This window comes from Callithrix jacchus, chromosome X (assembly GCF_049354715.1).
Source record: "Callithrix jacchus isolate 240 chromosome X, calJac240_pri, whole genome shotgun sequence".
Classification (NCBI taxonomy): Eukaryota; Metazoa; Chordata; class Mammalia; order Primates; family Cebidae; genus Callithrix; species Callithrix jacchus.
In genome coordinates this window covers 53,675,749-53,686,178 of record NC_133524.1, presented here as the reverse complement: position 1 = coordinate 53,686,178, position 10,430 = coordinate 53,675,749, and the positions used below count along the sequence as shown (strand labels likewise).

The 10,430-nt window shown below is 46.8% G+C and overlaps 2 pseudogenes; one reads left to right on the top strand and one right to left on the bottom strand.

The window, feature by feature from the left end:
- Positions 1-445: 445 nt before the first annotated feature.
- LOC108589801 (small ribosomal subunit protein eS27 pseudogene) lies at positions 446-708 on the top strand (annotated as a pseudogene).
- Positions 709-2,695: 1,987 nt separating this feature from the next.
- On the bottom strand, positions 2,696-9,549 carry LOC100405236 (mpv17-like protein 2 pseudogene; annotated as a pseudogene).
- Between the last annotated feature and the right edge of the window lie 881 nt (positions 9,550-10,430).

The window sequence follows — 10,430 nt, the reverse complement described above, 5'->3', positions numbered from 1 at the left end:
GTGGGTGACAGGGGTTCATGCTTTTGTCAAAACTGATTGAAAGCTGGACACGATTGCTCACACCTGTTATCCCAGCACTTTGGGAGTCCAAGTTGGGGGGATTGCTTGAGCCCAGGAGTTCCAGATCAGCCTGGGCAACCATAGCAAAATCCCATCTTTATAAAAAACACAAAAATTAGCTGGGTGTGGTAGCACATGCCTGTAGTCCCAGCTACTCTGGAGGTTAAGGTGGGAGGATTGCTTGAGCCTGGGAGCTGGAGGTTGCAGTGAGCCAAAGATCGCACCACTGCACTCCAGCCTAGGTGACAGAGTGAGAGCCTGTCTCAAAAGCAAAAACAAAAAAGTGTTGCTTATAGCCATTATTGGATTTAAAAAAAAAAAAGCGTAATTGAACTTTTCATTTAAGATCTGAGCATTTTGCCCTTCCGGCGGTGACGACCTACGCACGAGAACATGCCTCTAGCCAAGGATCTCCTTCATCTGTCTCCGGAAGAGGAGAAGAGGAAACACAAGAAGAAACGCCTGGTGCAGAGCCCCAATTCCTACTTCATGGATGTGAAATGCCCAGGATGCTATAAAATCATCACAGTCTTCAGCCATGCACAAACGGTAGTTTTGTGTGTTGGCTGCTCCACTGTCCTCTGCCAGCCTACAGGAGGAAAAGCAAGGCTTACAGAAAAATGTTCTTTCAGGAGGAAGGAGCACTAAAAGCACTCTGAATCAAGACGAGTGGGAAACCATCTCAATAAACACATTTTGGATAAAAAAAAAAAAAGATCTGAGCATTTCATAATATGTAAATTACATCTCAATAAAAAAATTATTGGCTGGGTGCATTGGTTCACACCTGTAATCTCAGTACTTTGGAAGGCTGAGGTGGGAGGATTGCTTGAGCCCAGGAATTTGAGACCAGTTAGGGCAACATAGACCTCATCTTTGCAAAAATAAAAACAAAATTAGCCAGGCATGGTGGTGTGTGCCTGTGGCCCCAGTTACTCTGGAGGCTGAGGTGGGAGTATCATTTGAGTCCCAAAGTTCAAGGCCGCAGTGAGCTGAGATTGTGCCACTGCACTCCAGCCTGGGTAACAGAGCGAGACCCTGTCCCAAACAAAATTACTAGTACTTATAATATCACTCATAAAATATTGGAAGGAAATATTCAATATTGTTACAGTCTAGAGTGGGGAAGGCCTTTCTTACGTGACACAAAACCCAGAAACCATGAAGGAAAAGATAGATGATGTTTTCAGTTTCTTTCTTTTCTATTTTCTTTCTTTTTTTGAGACAGGGTCTCACTCTGCTCACTCTGTTACCCAGGCTGGAGTGCAGTGGTGCAATCTTGGCTCATTGCAACCTCTGCCTCCTGGGCTCAAGTGATTCTCCTTCCTCAGCCTCCCGAGTAGCTGGAAATGGGGTTTGCCATGTTGCCCAGGCTGAGCTCAAGTGATCCCCCCCACCTCAGCCTCCCAAAGTGCTGGGATTACAGGAGTGAGTCACACACCCATCCTGTTTTATTTCCAATTACAGAAAGAACTTAATGGAATTTCCATAGGCTACAAGCAGAGAAGACCTAGAGGCTGCCTGGCTCTGCCTGAAGCTTTTGGGTGCCAACTCTAGGTCTGACCCTGTTTTGAGAGGGTGGGCTACATCCCCACCTTGGTCTCCAGTTTAGCTGCTTGGCCCAGAACCAGGTCCGCAGCAGTGTTGAGGGACTGGTGCTTGGGACTGGCTAGCTGGATCAGGCCCCTTGGGAGATCTTGGTCACAGGTCACATGATGCTCCTAGCTGAGAAGGGCTTGGGGATTACTGACCATCTTAATGGTTGTGTTTTAGTTAGTGACACCTCAGAGGCCAGACACAAACAGTAGGCTTGGAAGGGGCAGCTTAGCTGAATGCCCAGAAGCTGGACTGGTGCTCAGACGCAGCCCAGGACCCCAGCCTGCTGTGAGAACCCGTTCCCCTTCTTTTCTTTTTTTGAGACAAGGTCTCACTCTGTCACCCAGGCTGGACCGCAGTGGCATAATCATGGTTTACTGCACACTTCAACCTCCCCAGCTCAGGTGATCTCTGACCTCAGTCTCCTAAGTAGCTGAAACTACGGTGGGTGCTACCATGCCAAGCTAATTTTTATATTTCCTTTTTCTCTTTCTTTCTTTCTTCTTTCCTTTTTTTTTTTTTTTTTTTTTTAGAGGGAGTCTTGCTCTGTCACCCAGGCTGGAGTGGAATGGCATGATCTTGGCTCACTGGGCTTACTGCAATCTCCACCAGGTTCAAGCGATTCTCCTGCCTCAGCCTCCCGAGTAGCTGGGATCACAGGTCCCGCCACCACACCCTGCTAATTCTTGTGTTTTCAGTAGAGATGAGGTTTCGCCATGTTGGCCAGCCTGGTCTCAAACTCCTGACCTCAGGTAATCCACCCATCTTGGCCTCCCAAAGTGCTGTGATTACAGCTGTGAGCCACTGCACCCAGCCTGATTTTTGTATTTTCTGTAGAAACGGGGTTTTGCCACGTTGCCCAGGCTAGTCTCAAACTTTTGGCCTCCCAGAGTGCTGGGATGACATGGATGAGTCACCACATCCAGTCCTGTTCCCCTTCTGGTAGAGGGGGTAGAACCCTGGGAGTCAGTAGTGCACCTTGTCCCTGGGGATGGGCAGCTTAGTCTGCTCAGGTGCCCAGGCCATATAGCCTGAGGTGTCAGAGGAACTGGTACTTCAGGTAGGACAGGTATGTGCCCCAGCCCAATGGCAGGCCATTGATGTAGGTGACTCGGAACTGGGGAAGGAGGGAGGGACACAAAGAGAAAGTTCACCAGCATGTCGCCGGCCACATGCACCAGTCAGCCTTGTAGAATTCCCATAACTTGTCCTGCAGCTCCTGGCAGCTCTCTCCCAGCGTCTGGCCTTCCAGGCAGCCAAGGCCCAAGAAGTACCAGATGCCCAGCATGGGAGACGCTACCAGCTGATCCACAGAGATCTTCCTGAGAGCATTTGGGAGGCCTCAGAGGCCAGACACAGGGAGTAGGCAGTCCAACCAGAGGTACCAGTAGTGCAGGGAGGGATCCACACTGCTGCCCGCTGCAAACGTGCTCGCTGAGTGCCACCAGTGGAACATCTGGTCCAGCTGGGTGTAAGACCTCCCAGGACTGTCACACGCCATCCCGGGCCACCATAAGCACACCACAGCCCAGTGTGTTGATGACCAGCAGCACACAACCCTGGAACAGGGACTGCCCCATAGTCCACAGGCCATGCAGCCAATGCCAGTAACATTTGGCACTGTTGACCTCTCCCCTCCATTTGAAAGGAGATGGGCCCTTGGTTTCGATGACACCGGACTCTCCTAGCTTTATTCTTTACTGTTTTTTTTTTTTATGATAGGGTTTCACCATGTTGGCCAGGCTGGTGTTGAACTCCTGACCTCAGGTGATCCACTCACCTCAGCCTCCCAAAGTGCTAGGATTACAGGCATAAGCCACCGCGCCCGGCCTCTCAGTCCCTTTTGTGGGCCCCTCTTCTGCCCTTTCCTTAGAATCTGGTGTTCCGTAAGGCTGTGTCCCAGCCTTTTTCTTATTCTTGTGGAAATAAAGACTCACCAAATAAGAAAAGCAAAGCCTATTTTTTCAGAGCTTGGTATAGCAAAGGAGTCAGCCACCATCACTTGCCTACTGGCAGACTCAAAGGTGGGCAGAGCAGTGGGAAAGCTTTAGCATGGAGAAAAGGGAAGGCTTCAGGTGTGCCCTGACTGGAGGCTGTTGCTGTGGGGAAGCTGCAGGCAGTTAGCTAGAAAGCTGGGTAATCCTATGTGACTGGTGGGGATACATATTTGTCTTTCTTTAGTTAGTCCTAAGTTGGAAGCAGGGATAAAAATTAGGGAAGCTGCTAGTTACTCATCAAGTCCTGGCCATTTGGGGCCATTTATTTTTTTCTGATACACAGTTTCACCCTGTCACTCAGGCTGGCGTGCAGTGGCATGATCTCGGCTCACTGCAACCTCTGTCTCTGGGTTCAAGTGATTCTCCCGCCTCAGCCTCCCAAGTAGCTGGGACTACAGGTGCATGATAACACGCCCAGCTAATTTTTGTATTATTAGTAAAAATGGGTTTCTCTATGTTGACCAGGCTGGTCTCGAACTCCTGACCTAAGGTGATCCACCCACCTTGGCCCCCCAAAGTGCTAGGATTACAGCTGTGAGCCACTGCACCTGACCAGGGCCAATTGTTAGATAAATATTTGCTTAGCTTCCTGGATTGTCACTAGAGGTGGCAAGCTGGTTTCCTGCAAGTCTGACTTAAGGCAGGCTGGCTTCCCGGGCTGTTTATTGTACATAAGGAGTGGGTCCGAGTTCTGTTTTTATATATGGTCTGGCCATTGTCCATTTGGACATTCAGTCTGTCATTCTGCGTGGTGTTGGTAGACAACCTCACCTATTCCTATAGCTTTAATGACCACCTACATGTTGATGGTTCTCAAGTCTATCGCTCCAGCCGACATTTCTTTCCTGCACTTCATATCCATATGTCCAACTGCCTCCTGGAAATCTCCCCTTGGACATTCCAGACACTTAAAATTTGGCAGGTCCAAAATTGAATTCCGTATTTTCTCCAGAAACCTGTTCCTCTTTGGGTGTTCTCAGTCTCAGGGAATGGTTCTATCATCCGCTCAACTACCTCAGCCGTTAAACCCAGGCTTCCTCTCTGACCCACTCTGTCAACCATCACATACAGTCCATCACTAGTCATGTTGATTTGTATCTCCTAAATAGTCTTTAAATTGGACACATAGGTTCATGGATCCTGGAGGATTCCAGAGCATTCACAAAGACGCTGAACTGTAGACACAATATGATGATGTTTAGTGGCATTCTTCCGGGAGAGTGTGCATGCCATAGCTTTCATCACATTCTTAGGTCTGAGACTCAACAAAAGGTTTAGAACCACTTCTCTAAATGCATCCCTTCCTCTTCATCCATCCTCCCACTCTGACCAGATGTAAGCCGTAGTCCTACAGAGGACGTGTCTCCGGATAATAATAAGAGGAGGGCTCTTTGGTCTCCTACAGCTGCAGATAAGGAGAGGATCTTGCTGAGGCCACGGGCAGAGGCCAGCAGTGCTGGGTGCTCTGTGCCCCAGGTGGCTCCTGTGTCCCATTGTGGCCTGCTACCCTCCCCACATGCCGACAGGTCACTCACTCATTTTTCCTTTTCCTCCCCTCTCCCATCTCTCTTTCTTCATCTTCTGTTCTCTTTCATTCATTCTCTTTCCCTTCCCCAGCTTGTCTCATGCTTCATTAACACACTGATTGTAGGGTAATGGCATCTTCGGCACACAAAGCTTGAAGCCTCTTAAAACCAAGATTAGAGGCAGCATTCACCCTGCTCATTGGCTCTCACTGGCAGAGCCCCCAATACCCCCCCATAGAAGAGGAAAGGGAAGTAAGAGGGGGGCTGAGCTTGGAGGTGTGGGGCCAGTAATTAGGTAGACCTCAGCCCCAGGAATAGCTGTAGTGTTAGGAGGGATATGGGGGGCATCTCAAAGAATCATAGACCCTACAACCCTTGATTAAAACTTCAAAGTTGGGAAGACATTTTACATTCTCTAACCTGATCTTTCTCCCATCTCTTACAGATGGTCCTCGATTCCTTTTTTTTCCTCAATTCATATTTACAACAACAAGTTCTGTTGGCTTTACCTCAAAATATATTCCACTCTGTTCTGTTGATCTCTGTGTGCATTCTTTCTTTAACACCACGGTGATTATTATAAAATGTATACTTGGTCTTCCCCATTTCCTGACATACAACTTCTAAAATCCTTAAAATCTCCAAAGTGATGTATTTTTATATGTTAATGAGTTGGCTGATGGCCAACAGCACGTAGGTAGCTTCAGGATTGGGAATTGGTCCCCAAAAGGACCAAGGCAGGATTAGAGAGTTGGGACTTTCAGCCCCACTCCCCAACATCAGGGGAGGGGAGAGGGCCTGAAGGTTTAGCTGATCACCAATGACCAATGATGTAATCAATCATGCCTACGTAATAAAGCCTCCACAACAACCCAAAAGGCCAGAGCTTGGGGAGATTCCAGATAGCAAAACAGGCGGAGGCTCCTGGAGGGTGGCACACTGGGAGAAGGCATGAAGCGCTGTGTCCCTTCCCACAGGCCTTGCCGCATGCATCTTTTCATCTATATCTCTTGTAATATTCCTTATAATAATAATCCAACATCCTTTTGCTGCCTGACCACTTTCATTGTGGGTCACGTGCATGCTCCTGGTGGCTGAAGTTGACTTCCAATGACGTGAAGGAGCAGATTGACAAACTGGCCAAGAAGGGCCTGACACCCTCACGAATCAGATAAAGGATGCTAAATTCTATCGGATTCTGATACAGAGCCAGATTCATCATTTGGCCCGATATTATCAGACCAAGCAAGTCCTCCCCCTTGACTGGAAATATGAGTCATCCACAGCCTCTGCCCTGGTCGCATAAATTATCTAGGTACGGAAGCAATAAAATGATAGTTTAACTAAAAAAAAAATCTAATAAATATAAGTAAATGTCACCTTGAGTTCTGTGAGCTACTCTAACAAATTAATGGAACTCAGTGAGGGGGTTGTGGAAAGCCAGCTTACAGCCAGTTTGTCAAAAACACTGGTAAAATAACCTGGAGTTGCATCTGAAGGCGGAGGTGAGGATGACGGAAGGGAACATGGCATTCTTGGAGACAGCTCTCAACCTGTGATATCTGATGCCATCTCCGGCTAGTTAGTATCAAAATTACACAAAATTAGAGGACATTCACCTGGTGTCCAGGACAAAACCTGATAGCTCATTTAGTGTGTGTACTCCCACACATCTGGTCACAGAAACCTGTGCTGATTGTTCTGTGAGAGCAGAGCAAAAAGAGTTTGTCTTTTTCCCCACTCAACCACACTGTTTTGTGTGCCGTAACTTTATAGTACTGTGGCGTCCTGGCATTAGATAGTTCGAATCCTCCAACTTTGTTCTTCACTATTATTTTGGTTTTGCTAGGTCTTTTGCTTTTCCATATAAACTTGAGAATCATCTTGTCTATGTCTATAATATGGCTTGCTAAGATTTTGACTGAAATGATATTGAATGCATACATTAAGTTGTAAAGAAATGAAATCCTAAAACTATTGAGTCCTCTTTTTCATGAACATGGAATAGCTCTCCCTTTATTTAGATTTCTTTCATTCATGTTTTGTAGTTTTCTAGATTTGGGTCCAGTACATATTTTGTTATGTTTATTCCTAAGTATTTAATTGTTTTGCTGCTACTGAAAACAGTATTGCATCCAGGTGTGGTGGCTCACACCTATAATCCTACCACTTTGGGAGGCCGAGGCAGTGGATCACTTGAGGTAAGGAGTTTAAAACCAGCCAGGCCAACATGGTGAAACCCTGTCTCTACTAAAAAATACAAAAAATAGCCAGGTGTGGTGGTGGGCACCTGCAGTCCCAGCTAATTGGGAGTCTGAGGCAGGAGAATTGCTTGAACCTGTAAGGCAGAGGTTGCAGTGAGCCGAGATTGTGCTACTGCACTCCAGCTTGGGCAACAGAGCAAGAATCTGTCTCAAAAAAAGAAAAGAAAAGAAAAGAGTATTGCTTTCCTAAAATTTCAAATTCTAATTGTTCATTGCTGGTATATAGGAAAGCAACTGATTTTTTCTTGTGAGTGTATTGACCTTGTACTCTGTGACCTTGCTGTATATATTTTCATTACTTCCAGAAGTAGCGCCCCCCATAGGCTATTTGGGATTTTCTACTATCCCACAAATTTTAATAAATTGCATTTTTATTTTCACTTAATTTGAAATATTTTTAAACTTATATTGAGACTTCTTCTTTGATCTATATGTTATTTAGAAATTTGTTGTTTAATTTCCAAGTATTTGAGGATTTCCCAGTCATCTTTCTGTAACTAGTTTCTATTTTCTTTCTTTCTTTCTTTTTTTTTTTTTTTTGAGATGGCGTCTCACTCAGCCGCCCAGGCTAGAGTGCAGTGGTGCAATCTTGGCTCGCTGCAACCACTGTCACCTGGGTTCAAGCAATTCTCCCTTCTCAGCCTCCCGAGTAGCTGGGATTACAGGCACATGCTGTCATGCCCAGCAAATTTTTGTGTTTTAATAGAGATGGGGTTTCACCATGTTGGTCAGTTTGGTCTTGAACTCCTGACCTCAGGTTATCCGCCCACCTCGGCCTCCAAAAGTGCTAGGATTACAGGCATGAGCCACCGCGCCTGGCCCACTTTTGACTTTTTGAAATGTTGCTGTTCATATATTTGTCATCCTGTCTCTAAAATGTGAGCTCTAGGCAATCAGGGACCTTCTTCACCACTAAGTAGCCAGAACCTAGAACAGTGCCTGACACCTAAGTATTTATTGAGTGACTGCACTTCTACTTGAACATTTCCAGTGACTTGGAACTGACTGCTTTGACCCATGGGTGGCTAGTACCTCTTTGGATAGTTTTGTATGTTAGAAATTTTGCCTGTCTCTTGAACTAAATGCTGCATTCTTGACCATATAAACAGATTAGAAGAGAAAAATGTATGATTATTAGAAAAGATGCTGAAGAAGCATTTGATAAAACTTAATTCCTGTTCATAACAAAAGAAGTTCTTAGCAGGCCGGGCACGTGGCTCACACCCAGCACTTTGGGAAGCTGAGATGGGCAGATTGCTTGAGACCAGCCTGGGCAACGAAACCTCAGCCCTACAAAAAATAGCCAAGTATGGTGGCACACACCTGTGGTCCCAGCTACTTAGTGGGGGCTGAGGTGGGAGAATTGCTTGAGCTTAGGAGGTCAAAGCTACAGTGAGCTGTGATGGCATCACTGTACTCCAGCCTGGGCAACAGAGCAAGACCCTGTCTTTAAAAAAAAGAAAAAGGAATGAGAGGAAACTTCCTTAACCTAATAAAGAGTAAAGAGTATCCTCCAAAATCCTCCCAATCCTCTAGTGAAGACCATGTCTAATGATGAAACATTGACACCTTCCCCTTTAACATAAGTAACAGCACAAGGATGCCCATTGTCATCCCTTTCGTTCAGAATTGAACTGGAAATTCTGCACAATGAGGCAAAGAAACAAAAAACAGGAATATGGATTTAGAAAGAAGAAACAAAACTGTCATTTAAATCTGCCTTCTCAGGTGGCTCATGCCACCGGCACTTTGGGAGGCCAAGGCGGGCAAATCACTTGAGGTCAGGAGTTCAAGACCAGCCTGGCCAATATGATGAAACCCTGTCTCTACTAAAAATACCAAAATTAGCCAGGCGTGGTGGTGTGCTCCTGTAATCCCAGCTACTTGGGTGGCTGAGGCAGGAGAATTGCTTGAACCTTGGAGGCAGAGGCTGCAGTGAGCTGAGATTGTGCCGCTGCACTCCAGCCTGGGCAACAGGTGAGACTCTGTCTCAAAATCAATCAATCAATCAACCAATCAATCAATCTGCCTTCTCATAAATCATACTCACTGGTCCTCCTTCTTTTTCTGGAGGCCCTCAGAACAAAGCTGTTCCCTCTTCCGCATGGTAGCCCCAGGTCTTCCTCCCTCTCTAGGCCTCAATCACCTCATCTGTAAAATAAGGTTATCCAGAAAGCTCCTTGTGTTTCTATCCTTCCGTGCTCCTCTGAGTCCATATCCTCCTTCCTACGGGCAAAACACCTCCATTTTCCAATCGTGACGATTTCCACATCCCTCCTTTCCTAGCAACAACACACTCCATTTTGTTTTGTTTTGCTTTGTTTAAATATGGTGCCCAGAACTGGAGCAGAAGGTGAAGAAAGGCGAGGGCACAAAAAGATGAAAATAGAAGGAGTTAGACTGAAAACAGAACTTGAAAATGGTAGAGAGAGGCAGCCAAGGGGAAGGGTTTGGGGGAGGGAGGACAAACAAGGCAGGGGACAGCCTCTGAGAGAGAAGTGGCCTTGTGGAGCCAGCTTGTGGGCAGTGCCCCATCTCCTTAACTAATTTCCATGGGAGGGGAGGAAGGTCCCCTCCATGGTTTGGGAGATGTTGATGGGCAGAGTCAGTGGTCAGCCACATGCCCTGGGTGGCTCTGCCAGTCCTCCCTTCTAGCTTTCCTCCTCCCGGACTCCAGGACTCTCTCTCTCTCTCCCATAGCTGGGGTCGGGGTAGGGACAAGGGGCATTGACAAAAGCCAGCTCCAGATGGGAAGGGGAACTGCACAGAGTTAGGTCCCTGTCCAGGAGGCAGGAGCAGCCGCCACAGTGGGAGGGAGCAGCAAGCCAACAGCTGAGTGCGACAAGGCCTGGGTTATTTTTTTTCCAGTTTGTTGGCATGTGGGTGGATTTTTTCTCCTTTTTTCTTCTCTCCTGCTCTCTGCCGTTTCCACAGAGATGTGGGAGTTTGCAAATTTGTCTCAGTGGAGGGGAAAGGCAAGAGCTGAT